Below are 15,624 nucleotides of genomic sequence, written 5' to 3'. Positions count from 1 at the left end.
TTGTGATCTGCCAGAAAGATTGTTACAATAAATGCAAGCTGTGTCTTTTTGTGTAATCAGTTCCTGTTTCTATCATGATTGAGGACTGTTAGATGAGATTTATTTTAAACACTGTAATGACTTTTTATAATCGACGCTAATGCAAGCGGCAGTGACGCGGGCCTCAGACACGCTGGTCACAGAGCACCAGCTGCTCACACCCAGGCTAATGTTCGCTGATCTGCTGCCAAGAGCTGCATGTTTTAGGCCAAGTTTACATTAGACCGTATCTATCTCGTTTTCTTCGCGGATGCACTGTCCGTTTACATTAAACCGCCTGGAAACGCCGGGAAACAGGAATCCGCCAGCGTCCACGTATTCAATCCAGATCGTGTCTGGTCCGGTGCTGTGTAAACATTGAGAATACGCGGATACGCTGTGCTGAGCTCTAGCTGGCGTCTCATTGGACAACGTCACTGTGACATCCACCTTCCTGATTTGCTGGCGTTGGTCATGTGACGCGACTGCTGAAAAACGGCGCGGACTTCCGCCTTGTATCACCTTTCATTAAAGAGTATAAAAGTATGAAAATACTGCAAATACTGATGCAAATACTGCCCATTGTGTAGTTATGATTGTCTTTAGGCTTGCCATCCTTCCACTTGCAAGTGGTAAGTGATATGCGCTGGGATCACACACACAGCGGCTCAGTCCCGAATCACTGCTCGTGCGCTTCACTCGCGCGCTGTGTGAGCTGCGCAGGGCCGGAGTGCGCACCCTCCAGAGGGCACTCGCTGTTCAGGGCGGAGTGATTTGGAGCGCAGGATGCCTGCGGAGCCGAGCGTATCCGTGTATTGGTGTTGCTGTGTGCACGCGAATCGTTTTAAAAACGTTAATCTGATGATCCGCTGATACGGTCTAATGTAAACCCCACCTTAGTGAAAGAAAAACATCAAAACATCAGAGTGTGAAGTGAAGTGATGCGATGTTGGTCGATCTGTGGTGACGGCGAGGGACTGAACATGGAGATTTCTGTTCTATTCCCAATTCACTCCTCTGTAGCAGCTTGAGCTTCATCTCTCAGGCCATTTCTGGAAAAGCAGCATTGGATAAAATAGAATAGAAATTATTATAAAAGATATCATTTAATGTTATGTTAACGTTTAGAGAGATTACAGATGGCAGAAATAATTATTTGGACAACTTTCTTACCACAAACATCAGCTTTGTGTTTCCTCTGACGAGATCAAAACTCGGTCGCTGTGCATCATCGGATCTTTGTGTCGATGTTTTTCAGTGAACGTCAGAGCCGACTCGTCGTCAGAACAGTCATTTTTGTGATCAAACACTGCAGAAATAAGTTCATTATCAACATCAGGGAGAATTTGGCAGGATTTTAGGTAAAAAATGGACAGAAGTGAAATCTAAGTGCAGCGATTTACACTCGAATAGAACAGGAAGATTCTCGTTTATCTGTTAATGTAAACACGAGCCATCAACAAGTCTGTCCTGTATAGTTTAATGCTTGTAGGTGTGCACACTTTAATTCTGATGATGAAAGTCAGTAGCTAAATAAATCTAGCATAAATTAAATAATTAGCAATCCATATGGAAACTTTTTGTGACATCACCCGGGACGGAGTCCACCAGGGGGCGAGGTATTGTTTTCGGTGGGGTTTCTTTCTTTGTTTTTTTTGTTCATGATGTTACGGGAAAATGGCTGGAGCAATCTTCATGCAACTTTCAGGACAGATGGGCACTGGTCTCAAATAGAACCTGCAACATTTTGGGGGTCATCCGGTCAAGGTTTTTGTGGCTACTGCTTCATATAGAGGCGCTAGCTGCTACGTCATCGTGCTGTAAGAGGGTAACAATCGTGCAGTGTGTTCTGACTGGCTGAGAGCAGCAGAGAATCAGAATCTGAACCATGTTTATTGGCCAACTATATTCACACACAAGGTCAAAATCGTTTTTTCACGAGATCTTCCTTCATATTCATCATAAGTGCTACCGGACGAGGTTTATTTTGTCTGGCAACACTTTTTTAAATGTTATAGGTGGGCGGCACGGTGGTGTAGTGGTTAGCGCTGTCGCCTCACAGCAAGAAGGTCCGGGTTCGAGCCCCGGGGCCGGCGAGGGCCTTTCTGTGTGGAGTTTGCATGTTCTCCCCGTGTCCGCGTGGGTTTCCTCTGGGTGCTCCGGTTTCCCCCACAGTCCAAAGACATGCAGGTTAGGTTAACTGGTGACTCTAAATTGAGCGTAGGTGTGAATGTGAGTGTGAATGGTTGTCTGTGTCTATGTGTCAGCCCTGTGATGACCTGGCGACTTGTCCAGGGTGAACCCCGCCTTTCGCCCGTAGTCAGCTGGGATAGGCTCCAGCTCGCCTGCGACCCTGTAGAACAGGATAAAGCAGCTAGAGATGATGGATGGATGGATGGATGGATGGATGGATGGATGGATGTTATGGGCTCAGCTTTGCTCTCAGATTAGATTAGCTAAGAAGAGTGAGCTTGGTGTATGAGCTCTGTATAAGGTAAGATTGAAAAGTTCCAGAACTGTTCCTGTTGTGAAAGAACAGAGCGCACTGTGATCGTGTGAAATGGTGAGAGGAGAACTGAACAAACATTGGACCACACATCAGGCTTCACTGGCCCAAGGACTCATCTGAGCCAGTTGTTTGGTTGAGTAGCTTTACTGTTCCGTACTGTATTTATAAAGACTAGATTGAATTCCAGTTGAGTGCTGGGTGAAATCGCAGAGTTGTGAACGAGCTCGCGAGTGTGAATGCCGTGTTACATTTCTGTGAAATTACTCACTGCTTCTGACGTTCACTCCTGAGAAATGTCACTCTGCTCTTTCAAACATTTCCTGTGCTCTCATCACACACACACACACACACACACACACACACACACACACACACACACACACTCTAATCAGTGCCAGATGACAGTCAGCAAAATTTGCCACACTTCAAAAAATCCACATGGAGAAAATGAACTACAGTCTGTCTCTCGCTCGTCAGCGTCTTTATCAAACTGCACATTATTCAGATCAATGTGGCCATATTTCTGTAGAAATTCAGCTTTGTTAATGTTAAACCACACACACACACACACACTGCATCTCATAATAGTTTGAGTGACGGTGTGTGTGTGTGTGTGTGTGTGTGTGTGAGAGAGAGAGAGCGAGCGAGCAAGGACAAGATAAGATCAGCAACCCAAACTACGTCCATAAACTGTGTGTGTGTGTGTGCGCGCACAGAATATTTTCTGTGTATTTTCATCAGAAGTCCCACTGTATCTCATAAACCGGATGAGACACCCACCCACACACACACCCACACACAATAGTGCTCAGTCTGAAAACGGAAACACTGTCTGTTGATTCTCATCATCTTCTGTGTAGTGTGACACTGAACACGGCACCCACATACTCACTTTCTGTTCTATTCTCTCCAACCACATGCCACACACACACACACACACTACATTTTGTCTCAGACTGTTTCTGAAGGAGAAAGTTCCTTCACCGTCACTAATCCACCGTTAATCCTGGGTCTCCTCAGCTTTATCAGATTTATTTATGGATCTGAGGCTCATCTCTGAAAGTCACTGCCAGATTCATAACGCAGAGCCACAATGGAAATAAGCGCACATACTCTCTCGTGTCATCCATATATTATTGTGTTAAGACACTAACATTTTAATATCGAATAAACAAATCAGAAACGAAGCGTCAGCGTCAGAAGGCAGGGGCTCTCTGTAATTCTCTCAGGTTATGCTGCTCCTTTCTACAAGTTCACTTGTTAATGTGGTGATGAATAACGTCACAGTGTGCACTCAGAGTCTCGTCTCGATCCTTCACTACAAAAACCCACATTTAAATTTGCTGCATTGAAATTAAGAAAAAATATTGAACATGATTAAAACCTTGTGAAGAGAGCTGAATAGCATTTAAGATGGAAATCATGTTTTTGTTCTGCTGCAGCTGGGGTGTGTGTGTGTGTGTGTGTGTCCTTCAGTTCAGCACATTGTTTCACTGTTTGACTCCACCGAGTCCAGCTAGCTGTAAACTAAGATAAAAGATGGTCATGTGACCTCGAATTTCGCACAATAACACACCCCTTTATTTTGTTTTGTATTCTCTCCGAGACGCTGCTTCACTTGTGCGAAGCTCTCACACTAACCTGGACCGGTGTGTGTCCATCAAGCGAATATCATTTGTCCACATGTCTTTATTGGAAATGCGGTTGCAGTGCACCTTTAACATGATTGAATGTACATAATTACACTACCGTTCAAAAGTTTGGGGTCACTCTGAAATGTCCTTATTTTTGAAAGAAAAGCACTGTTCTTTTCAATGAAGATCACTTTAAACTAATCAGAAATCCACTCTATACATTGCTAATGTGCTAAATGACTATTCTAGCTGCAAATGTGTGGTTTTTGGTGCAATATCTCCATAGGTGTATAGAGGCCCATTTCCAGCAACTCTCACTCCAGTGTTCTAATGGTACAATGTGTTTGCTCATTGCCTCAGAAGGCTAATGGATGATTAGAAAACCCTTGTACAATCATGTTAGCACAGCTGAAAACAGTTGAGCTCTTTAGAGAAGCTATAAAACTGACCTTCCTTTGAGCAGATTGAGTTTCTGGAGCATCTCATTTGTGGGGTCGATTAAATGCTCAAAATGGCCAGAAAAATGTCTCGACTATATTTTCTATTCATTTTACAACTTATGGTGGGAAATAAAAGTGTGACTTTTCATGGGAAACACAAAATTGCCTGTCTGGGTGACCCCAAACTTTTGAACGGTAGTGTAGATGTGAATGATCTTGGTTGTTGCTCACTCTGTGAGGTGCTCGTGAGAAACAGACGTCGCTACAGAGAGCTTGTAAAGATAACGAGTTAAACCCAAATTAAATAACACGTCCCTGTTGAACGTCTCATTGGAGATTTATTCCCCTTTACTGTTCTAATCAGTTCCACTCTTCTCTTCTCTTCTGCAAAGGCTTTCCACTCGATTTTGGGGCGTGGTTGTGGGGATTAATGCTCATTCGTGAGATCAGACCCTGATGTTGGGATGTTGAGGCTCCAGTTCATCCAAGAGGTCTTCAGTGGGATTGACTTCAGGCAGGGTTTCACTTCATGTCTTCATGGAGCTCGGTGTGTGTACAGGGGCGTGGTCACGCTGGAACATCACCTGTTGCTCGTCAGTGTGAACGCAGGGTTAAAATAATGTTTTAGAGAGACACTACAGGAGCCATCATAAGTAAAAGGTACTCTTTTCACAGAGGTTTTTTTATTGTTCTTATTTTTCTGTGTAAAATAAAGTTTAATTATTTCATAAACAGAGTGATTGACGAGACTGGATTTTCAGAAGGTTAATAGCCAGTTTAGCTCACATTAATCTTACACTGGGCCTTCTATCTATCCAGGCTTGGTGCCGGCGCTGAGTACGTATTGCCTTGTATAACCCCAGTGGCTGGGTATTTTACCGAATCTGCATGTCTTTGAAAATTTTGTCTTTTCCTTCTTATTCTTACTAACGGGAGGATTACATGCTGTGCTACATTTCTGTGAAATTAGTCATTGTTTCTGAAGTTTCTGAGAAATGAGGTCAACATTTTCTGTGATCTCATCTCACACACACACACACACACAATGTGTGAGCGAAGGGGTTTTCACCTCTGGATGGTTTTAAGTACAGAGTAAATCTCTGGTGCCGTACTGTTAGAATAATTCACACGAGGTGCTGTGATGAAATGAACTTACTGTTATTACACAAAAGTTAATTATTTTCCCATAACAGCACGTCCCAAAGTGTTTCACTCCTCTGTCCTGAAGATGGTAGAAAACTAAAGTTCCAGCTTCACCTCTGACTGTTACACAGTGCTCACACTGGAGACTCCTTACAGAGATGACACATAAACACACATATTACATGCACACGAGTGTTTTAGTGTGAAATACACCACTGGTGTTTTTCATCTGAGCTCCATCCGGGACATGGAGAACCAAAACTGTGACATAAATCTCTATCTGTCACTCGTGAGGAAATCGATGAATTGTTTTGATAAATTTGGGGCCTTTTTGTTTGTGAATGTGTCGATATAATAAAAAGAAAATCACAAATTGGATTGAAGATATGAAGTTTACCGTCTCGTGTTGAAAAACTCATATTTTTCATATGAAACACATCACGGATCCGAGTGACACATTTCCCGCCAAAAACATCACCCTCAGCGTTCTCCTGCTCACTTGACGCGCCTTGTCAAAACGGTGAACCGGTTCAAAATTAAAATTATTTTGATTAACTTGTGTATTTTTTTGCGGATGTGTCCATATAATATAAAGAACATTACATGGTGGTGTGAAGATATGAAGTTTATCTTCTTGTGCTGAAAATATTTTTACTTGTGATGTATACATTCACCACTCAGAATCACTTTATTAATTCCTGGAGGGAAATTCAAATTTGCTACCAAGCTCCTGAATCACTCGAAGATAAACTTCATATCTTCATGCGATTGTGTAACATCCTATTTCTCCTTACTTTAAGAAAATGTCACCATATAAACAATTACACATTTTTAATCTATCTGATCTACAAGTCAGCAGCACGGTGGTGTAGTGGTTATCGCTGTCGCCTCACAGCAAGAAGGTCCGGGTTTGAGCCCCGTGGCCGGCGAGGGTCTTTCTGTGCGGAGTTTGCATGTTCTCCCCGTGTTCGCGTGGGTTTCCTCCGGGTGCTCCGGTTTCCCCCACAGTCCAAAGACATGCAGGTTAGGTTAACTGGTGATTAACTTGTCCAGGGTGTACCCCGCCTTTCGCCTGTAGTCAGCTGGGATAGGCTCCAGCCCGCCCGCAACCCTGCACAGGATAAGCAGCTACAGATAATGGATGGATGGATGATCTACAAGTCACTGTGAATGAACTGTTACTATAGAAATGGTATGTGTATTTGAGTTTGTAGTTATCCAACAGCTGTATGTAAGTCTTGGGGTGTTTTTCTGTCACTGAGTAAATCAATAACTGATTTTCTAAATAAATTGTGTAATTTAATCATATTTAAAGATGTTGGAATGTGCCGATTCAGCACAACTAACAGTTTCTGTCCTGTAGTATCACTGATTCTTGGGATTTTGGATAAAACAGGTTTTAATTTTGAAAATAAAAAGTTACTTAAATTACAAAATATAAAGGTATATCATTATAGGACAAGGCCTTGGCTGTTCAACAATGTACCGGTGCAAGCTCCTCATTTTGTATTTTTTTCCATAAAACAGACATTTTTTCAGCTATTACTTTGTTTTTGTCAACACCGTCAGACACAATAAAAAGCAAATTATTTTGTATATATTTGGTCTAATAGGTATTTAGAGTTTTTAAATTTATCTGGCATTCTTAGCACACATATACACTGTTAAAAGTTGAATATTCACTTTGTCAATTTTTATACAGTTTCATGTGTACTCCTTTAAAGATCTAATATTATACAATATTTACTTTCAGCCTAAGGAGACAAAGTAATGTTTTTTTATTTAACAAACTTATTTTTGCATTAAAAGAGACTATTACTTTCATAACTCAACAGCACTGAAGAAACATGTTGTAAGCATATTCATTTAAAACAAGTAAAACTCCCTGTGACGGTGGTGACTTTAGAACTGACGGTGGTGACAGTGGCCTTATTACAACATATAATTCCAAATTTCAATTCCAAAGTCAATGGCTTTTTGCTTAACAACTTTAACTATTTGGTCCAAAAAAATAATAATCCCGAGCAATGTAATACAATTTTTTCAAGGAATATAGGCCTAAGGTACAATTAAGCAATATTTTTAAAAGTACTCCATCCCCATATCATCAAATATCAAATCATCATAGTAAGAAATAATGTTATTACCAGTGGGAATAATGTACAATGCATCACTAACAACTTAAACTGTCATCTAGTGCCCCCTACTCATAAAACAATACATTAGATTCTTCTGTAAACTGGACTGTAAACTGTATTGGATGTGAACAGATAAAAACTATATCTGTTATTAACTAAAAACTAACTAAATTATTGTGAGCAAACATTCAATAAGAAATTCTGTGTAAATACCACAAAACACATCTGGCACAATAATAAAAATAATAATTCATATGTGAACTCCTTTGAGTATTCCCTGATAGCTGCTGCCTAGCCATAACTTCCTAAAATACATAAAGTCAAAGTTGAGTGTAATGACTGAAATTGAGGGAGATGTTATGAATGTTGGATTTGGTTAAAGGTCATTCCATTTCCTTTTGGCTTTAGTCATTGGAGAAGGGACACTGTATACTATGTGCTATACAGGTGGGTAGTAAGGACCCTATGTGCATCCCAAATGACAAAAGCCAAATGAACATGGCATAATAGTGAACTGAGAGAGAGAGAGAGAGAGAGAGAGAGAGAGGAAAGGCACTACATCCTCTAAGGGTTGATAGGGAAGAAATATAGGAGGAATTACATAAATATAAAAGAGGTTAATGAAACCTCACATGTCATACTGGTATTTATTGTGATCAACAATTATGTTCTAGCCTCTGTTGAGGGCCATTTGGAGGTTTTTGTCACCACCGTCAGACAGAAAAACCCGACGGTGGTGACAAAACCTACTTTTTCACATGATATGCAGGAGTTGTTCACATTAGCCATCTTGTTTTCCCTCTGTTGCGAGCTACTTCAGACCTCTTCTTAAAAAGTATATATTTATGTCATAATCTAATATTTTTTATACAAAAGTGACGGTGTTGACATGCTATGGTTGTGACTGTAGCAGTGTCCAAAAACATGAACAAGTTTAAGAGAAAATAGCAAATTTACAGGAGCTTGAGTAATCTAATCTGGAAGCTTGCAGTAGAGCTGAAGGGTTGAAAAGAGGGTCCTCAGGAATATAGTTGACCTTGTAGGTGCCTGATTTTATTGCTGTTTGTAAATATCTGACGGTGGTGACGAATATGTGGGACACATCTTGAGCAGCCACAAAGTAATAGTAAACATCATTCAAAACTCACTGTTTGCAGTTTTAAATACATATAACGGTGTATTATTTCATGTAGTAAAGGTATTATTCAATTAAATTATTACTTTTTGTTTTTTTAATCCAGTTGAAGTGATTAGCTCCTATCCGAGGACAACTGATTCTGTAGGCAGTGGCCAGCATATAACCATTAAATTAATAAAAAATAAAAACAATCCGATAAAAGAACCTTACATATGTGCAAAGGACCCCCTGATTATAAGTTTAATTTTTTTATTTATGAAAATGTTATTAATGTCCAAAGTTTCCAGAATCAGTGAGAATCTCCAACTCCATCACCCACAATTTACAACATTTAATCATAAACTTTACTTTGTGTGTGTGTGCGTGTTAATGTCTTTTTCTTTCAATCCAAAACCAGATAGTTTGCATCCTCCAACCTACTTTTTTTTTTAAAATGTCGAACACATTCAAATCCCTCACAACAACAACAACCTGCAAAATGGCGCCGGAGGAGCGACGAAGGAAGCTGCTGCGCATGCGTCACAGGCTACCTGCTGCACGCGAGAGCAGGGAACCCCCCCCACGCGCTGACTGATTGGCGCACGGAATTTCAATTTGTGTCCAATCAGATGACTGTGTGGGCGGGGCTTTGAGCGCGTTGCCAGGTCAGTGATTTAATTTAAACTGAATTAAAGTTTAAATCCCGCAGTGTAGAGTGTCGGGTCTGAGACACACACACACACAGCTGGAGAGGCTGGTTTACATAAACACACACTTCCGGAGTGAAATAGTGAATAGAGAAGCGGAAGTGGTGAAGAGTGCACGAGCGCCTGTTCTGAAGGTAATGAAGAAAGAGAAGAGCCCCACCCTGCACGCGCTCACTGCTCACTTCCGGGATCCCAGGTAATCTCACACACACTCTGTCTCTCTCTCACACACACTGAGCAGAGAGAGAAAGGTGAGAAAGGGAAGTTGGTTCTGTGGGTGATGATGAGTGTGAGCAGGACAGGTGAAGCACACAGGTGAGTGGCTCAGGGCTTCATTAATCCCTCTCTCACTGGACAGGTGTGTGTGTGAGTGAGAGTGTGAGTGTGTGAGAAAGTGTGAACCTTCAGACTCAGTTCAGTTGAAAAAAAGTGACTTATTTGCTGTAATTGTGACCTTCACATGAAACATGAAGAGCATTTATAATAATAATAATAATAATAATAATTTTTGCTGTTTGTAGTAGAGCACAGTGAAGTGAGATTTTATTTCAGTATAAAGTGAAAGTTGTGAGGTTCCTGTATAAAGAGTGTAAAAGGTGACTCTTACAGCAGGAGATTAAATCCAAACTCCAGCACACGTCTCAAACACCATGTTTTTGTCTGTTTTGTCCAAACTGTTTCTTCCTGATCTGACTTTTTAAAAGATGAACAGAACACACACACACACACCGTCCTCACACTAAAGACAAGGAAACCGTGCGACACTACATCCAATAAACTAGGACAAGAAGAAAAGAAAAAGAGCTGGGCTTTTAAAATAAAGAAATAAACAAGAACGTGCACTGTTCTGCACTGCAGGGTTTCTCCAGGCTGAGCGAGCCGGTGAGGTCTGGCAGCTCAACTCTCGGTGTTCGCCGTGTACTGGAGGTTTCAGTCCAAACTTTTTTTTTTTTATATAGATTTAAAAAAAAAAGTTTCTTACTTCTCCATTATCAAGTCAGTGCAGGGGGAAAAACCTGCACTGTTTTCCAGCAGGAAACTAAATTTCACTAAACATCATGAAGACTGCTGGGTTTTACTGCCTGAATAAGAAGCATGAGAGAGTGTCCAGAAGAACTGTATGGTTCTGATTCTGGTTCTGTCAGATTGTCAGTAAAACTTCCAGCTTGGTGCTTTTATAAAACTGCACGTTGTATTTCAGGTGAATTCTCTCTCTCTCTCTCTCTCTCTCTCTCTCTCTCTCACACACACACACACACACATCATCCTTGTTTAATTTATTAGTTTACGGCTCTTTATCTCTTCTTTTTAACATTGAAACCTTTTTAATTTCATTATTTTTAAACCTGTTTTTGCTCTCCAGCGTTTCTTGGCACGACTTTTCCGCAGTCCTGTGTGTGAATGAATTCGGATGGTGAGCGTCGTGCTGTTTCTGTTGAACACTAATTGCAGAGATCGGATCTGTGACCATCAGTCCGAGTTCTTCCTGAATTACAGCGCAGATAAAACACCGAGAGAGAGCCTGAGGAAAATCCCCTCAGCACTCGTTTTATTCTGCACCCCGTCTAATAAAAATAAGAGTTATTTACACATTATGAATAAATTGACGTTTGTGTGTAGGGCTGAAATGTGGCGCGTTCTCCTCGCTCGGCTGATGAACATCTGACTCTGAGGGGTTTAGTTAATGATCTGACTTCAGATCTCTCTCTCTTCTAATGAGGACTGGAAGTGTGTTCACTCGGTGTGAGCAACCAGGAGGGTTTAATTTACACCAGACTTTATTGCAGAAGAGCTATTGAGTTGGAGTGAAAAACAACTGGGTTTATTCCACAAAACGCACAGTGACTGTCCTCCTTCAGCTCTCTTTTTATATATTTTTTTAATTTGTTCTCCGTTTATCTGTTCTCTACTCCGTACTCGAGCTGCTGCAGCACCGGAGTTTCTTCTCATGGGGATCAGTAAAGGAATATCTGATTTATCTCGAGCCTTGGGTGTGGGACATGCGGGAGTGAGAACCCACCCAGAACTCACTCTGTCTCCCCCTGAAGCTCTTTGAAATGTAGAGTGACCGCGTGACCCAACAGAAGACCCCCTGCGCCTCCCTGATGGCTGAGCCCCCAGCAGGTTGTGAGGTCGTCTGTTAACGTTCTGTGTAACAATGAGGAGATGTCTCCAGCGTAGACTCTCTGTCTCTCCCTGGAGTGGAAATCCTGAAAATGTCCTGTCCTCGACTTTCTACAGGAGTGATGCCACCACTTTGTTCACCGTGAAGCGTGGATTAGCCCGCTATCAGATGCCCTGAGGAATATTTTACTGAAACGCAGTTTAGTTTAACTGTAAATAAAGGACTGCCATGTTTTATAAATCTGCTCCATGTTCTGTTTTTAATGAACTGCCTGATTTACCTGCGTAATGAAGACGGATTAATTGAGTACTTCCTGCGTCTGTGTGGTTCTTCCTGGAACCCCATGGTGAGGACCAGATGAGCTGATTACTTGGCTGATAATGTACTTAAGTATAGAAGGTGAGATACACACAGATGGATGGGTGGAAAGACAGATTGAGTGAGTGATAAAGGAATAAATGTGTACATGACGGGATGGAAAGTTCAGTGTGCGGAACACTAAACAGACTGTCAGGTTCCTAAAGAGAAGGAGGGATGGAGAGGTGAAGTGGTCGATGGACCTGGAGGACAGATGGAGAAACTCTTCAAACTCAAAGTATTTCAGTAATTTTTTTTTTTTTAGTGGAAATCCGTTCTCAAAAGAGAATTTTCTACTTGGAGCCTTTTCTCCTCACTGGTTTCAGAGGAACTCTGTGTGCGTGAGATTCTTCAGCATCAAAAGTGGAACCTCCTTTATCTCAGCATGCATCTCTCTCTCTCTCTCTCTCTCTCTCTCTCTCTGTCTGTCTCTCTCTGCACACATTGCAAAAGACTTGTGAAAAATTCTTTCGTGTCAAAGGTGGGACGTTTCTCAGGATGCATCTCTCTCAAACACACTGCAGAAGGTGTGTGTGCACGTCTTCCTTCACACAAGGTTTTTGGTTGACACTATAAAATGTTATCCAGGGTTTGAGTGTCTCAGATTTGCTGTTAGAGGAGGATCTGTCTGTCTGTCTCGAGTGACTTATATGTGAGTGGTTTTTCTTTCTGTGCTCACGGACAGGAAGTGATCAATTGAGGTGTGTGTGTGTGACTCCTAAGCTCTAAACAATTCGTGTGTGGCTTAATGTGTTTGTTTATTCCTCTACATTATTTATCAGACGTGTTCTCTTCAGCTGTGTTTAATCCTGCAGACGTTCTCAGTCGGTGTTTCGTGTGGAGAGACACACGGAGAGAAACATGAGCAGGTGGTTTCACAGCACATTGTGACTCCATGTTCACTTTAGTGTAACTCTGACCCTATTTTCTGTTTCCAACCCTGCTCATCCCACCACAGCTGGATTCGGAACTGCGAGCTTTAAAGGTCATAGGCAAGGGTCGGAGGTGAAGGGTAGAATATCAACTTTATTGTCTAGAAGAACGACCCAAAAAGCGAATTCAACCTTCCTGGTGTCTAATTTGCACCCTGACATTGAATAAAATGGTTAAAATATACCGTTTTACCCAATTTCCGAAGGTTTGTTTACATCTCACTGATGCGCACTTTCACCGCCAGGGGCCCGTCGTCATGACGTCATTTAAGCCAAACAGATTGGGAGCAGCTCTGTGTTTACCTGTGAACCGAGCACACGTGTACGGACTTTGGTCGTGAGAGGTTGCGTAAAATGTCTGAAAGCGAGAGCGATTTTGAAGTAGGAACTCTCCAAATTGAATACTGAGAGGTGAAACCGTATCTGTATGACCCTATGGTCGTTGCGAAGCAATCGGTGAATGTGGCTCACTGGTTTGACCGTGCGGCCTCGGAATCGGACAGCGACTCGGCCGACTCTGATCGCGGCGACCCCGGACCTCAACAACACTCGCGCCCAAACGATTTATCCTGGTAGTTATGATCAATTCCCACTTTCGCCGTAATACTAAATAAGAGCCCTTTTGAAGAATAATTAAACCGCCTCCCTAGTGGATATAGGGAACGATTACTGGACAGCGCGCCGGTGGGCCACATTAGCCTGCTATCCGCGGCATTATACTATTTATAGCCGACTCTAAGCGAGGAAATCTCCCTCTGTCTCATTTCCACAGTGATTGTACAGGATCCCTCAGGATTCTTGACTTGTCAATTGCAAGCAAAATTAAAAATGTTTCCCTCCAATCTTCTTTTTGCTTGAGCGTTGCTGCTCCGTTTCTTCTTTGACTGCTTGATTTTGTTTCACGCCCACAATCCACTTGCTCCGCCTCTTCTCCTTTTTTGGAAAAAGCCAACCCTCTCGCTCTGCCTCTCCTCCTCTCTCGGTAAAAGGTAAAAGCTTCTTCCTGAACCGGTCCCGTTGTTACAGTTCACTGCACAGCAATAAGGCATGGGGGTTTTCTTTGGAAATTCCTGAACGCACGTCTGCACTCAAGCTGAACGGCAATGTAAGTAAACGGAAGTGGACTCAACTCAACTCAAGCGGCCTGTTTGTCTTAAATGACGTCACGCGCCGAGTGGTCACAAAAATAGCCGAAGAGAAATTCACCACGATCCGCGCTAACTTATTTTAATTATTACTTATTAACAATACTTCTTGGGACCAGAAGAAAATTAGAGGGTTTTTTAACATATAAAGTTTCAAATGTGCATAAAATTAACGCCGTTGCCGATGAGCTTTGAGGGGGGAGACGACGGTTTCTTTATAGCTGCTATAGTGTAAGTGAGAACCTGTTTCACCAACACACTCAAATTAAATATCAGTATAAACCTACAACCTGTCCTTCGTGAATGAATGGCTGTTGGTAAATTGCTGTGGTGTAAGAGGAATAAAATCGGGGACGGCTCGACACGCGTCCTCTCACTAACTAAAAACACACCAGCTGAGTGATGTAAACACTCTCTTGGGCGTGGCCCTCTCACACACACAGCCAGCCCCGTTTGAATCAATATGATGATCTTCACAAAAACACTGACTGACTGTCCTTGATGTGCATCATGAGGTCATTAAAATGCATGATGTTTGGCGAGCACAGCACCATCGTGCTCTGTTCCAGGTTCAGTCCAGCGTTTAGAAAACTTCTGGCTTTATACAAAGAAAAGTGCAGAAAATTAAACCCTGGATTCAAAACAGATCTTTTATTGGTGTGTGTGTGTGTGTGTGTGTGTGTGTGTGTGTGTGTGTGTGTGTGTAAGTAATTTGCAGTGTATTGTGTGGGTGGAGTTAATGGTGAAAACTGGGTTCGAGGGCCTTTCTGTGCGGAGTTTGCATGTTCTCCCCGTGTCTGTGTGGGTTTCCTCCGGGTGCTCCGGTTTCCCCCACAGTCCAAAGACGTGCAGGTTAGGTTAATATGGGACGGCCTTGAGTGAGAGACCCTGCTCCCTGGGTGCTGTTAGCATGGCTGCCCACTGCTCTGGGTGTGTGTGTGTGTGTGTGGGTGGGTTAAATGCAGAGAGGAAATTCACAAGTGTGTGGTGAATCAAGTTGCACTTTTTTTTTTTTTTTTTTCCCCTCCATTTCTTTCTTTGTGATTTACTCTAACCCTGACGTTCATGCAGCAGTGAGGTTTGATGTAACGGAACACGAGTGGGTTTTGTTCAGGCCCTGGGGGCTGCTCTCAACGCAGCGGTGTTGGGAACCTCAGTCACAGCCAAATCAGCGAATACGCCTTCCTGGCTTATCAAACAATTTGCACGTGTTTTACCCAGCAGTCGGTTCTGGTCCGAGTGGAGTTCTGAGTGCTCTGATGTTTACTCTCTCAGCACTGTGTCGCTCCACTCGTCTGTGCTCACAACATGAAATCATAGCGATAGTTCGTCACACTGGAACTGTTAGTAGGTTTACTG

At 42.3% G+C, this 15,624-nt stretch overlaps 1 protein-coding gene across 3 annotated transcripts in view; it reads left to right on the top strand.

Moving 5' to 3' along the window:
- The first annotated feature begins 9,694 nt into the window (after positions 1-9,694).
- lpar2b (lysophosphatidic acid receptor 2b) overlaps positions 9,695-15,624 on the top strand; it is a 30,712-nt gene continuing 24,782 nt past the window's right edge. For 2 of the 3 annotated variants that reach the window (XM_060899318.1, XM_060899316.1), the window contains exon 1: positions 9,909-10,021. The gene's annotated coding sequence lies outside the window, so the exon portion shown is untranslated. The other variant, XM_060899317.1, reaches the window with a different exon arrangement.

The sequence above is a fragment of the Neoarius graeffei genome, chromosome 18 (assembly GCF_027579695.1).
Source record: "Neoarius graeffei isolate fNeoGra1 chromosome 18, fNeoGra1.pri, whole genome shotgun sequence".
NCBI classification, from domain to species: domain Eukaryota; kingdom Metazoa; phylum Chordata; class Actinopteri; order Siluriformes; family Ariidae; genus Neoarius; species Neoarius graeffei.
The sequence above is the reverse complement of the archived record's forward strand: the minus strand, read 5'-3'. Positions and strand labels throughout refer to the sequence as shown.